Genomic DNA, 890 nt, shown 5'->3' with positions numbered 1-890 from the left:
CATTCGTATATTATTGTTTAACTGTTGGTTATTTTGCAACTGGATTATTGTAATGCACTTTATTCTGTAATTTCACTGAAATTGAGGAATAGAATTCAGTTGATACAGAATACAGCTGCTCAACTGATTTTTAGGAAGAAGAGATATGACCACGTCTCCCCTGTTAATACACCTTTCATTGTTTACCTCGAAAGCCGGCATTTTGTTTAAACTTTTCAGTTTAGTTTTTTAAACTTTAGAAGGACACTCCTGAGAATTTATATACCTCTATGCAACTACTACGTTCTAATGGTTCTTGTTGTAATACAGATAGTTTTTCCTGTACTTTCCCTCTGCGAATGGTTTAAAATTTAAGACCTTTCATGAGAATTCATTTTTTTAATCAGTCTGTAAAGACCTGGAATATTTTACCTCAAGAAATATGCTCAATTTCTTCTTATCTTCAATTCCCTAACTGTTGAAAGCGGGGACGGACTGACAGTGGTTGGGGCCACCAAACAGTAAGGGTCATTGAGGCCCCCCCCTGGCCAAAGCCCCACCACCGCCCCCCTCATGCCCTCCCCAGTCCTGCAAATATGCCACAGAATTACTACAGGATTTAAAAAATATTGTGTGGCATAATTTTGCAACCCAGAATCTACCTCTAGGCTGTCACAGGAAACCAGAATTGAAAACCAAACTATATCCCCCAGATACGCAGTATGTCAAATTCATAAATTGCATTACATGGAAATCTTTTTTATGCCTCTTGTTCTAAATGAAATAAGAAAATCTGAGATTTCAACATCTTCAGGGGTGGAGTGTTACCAATGTATTTACACCCAGCAATACTCACGCATAACCTAGTTATTTCTCAGCTGAAAACATTAGAGACAAATTGCATCACTTTG

The sequence above is a fragment of the Microcaecilia unicolor genome, chromosome 2, assembly GCF_901765095.1.
Source record: "Microcaecilia unicolor chromosome 2, aMicUni1.1, whole genome shotgun sequence".
In the NCBI taxonomy this organism is placed as follows: Eukaryota; Metazoa; Chordata; class Amphibia; order Gymnophiona; family Siphonopidae; genus Microcaecilia; species Microcaecilia unicolor.
This window is presented reverse-complemented; position numbering follows the sequence as displayed.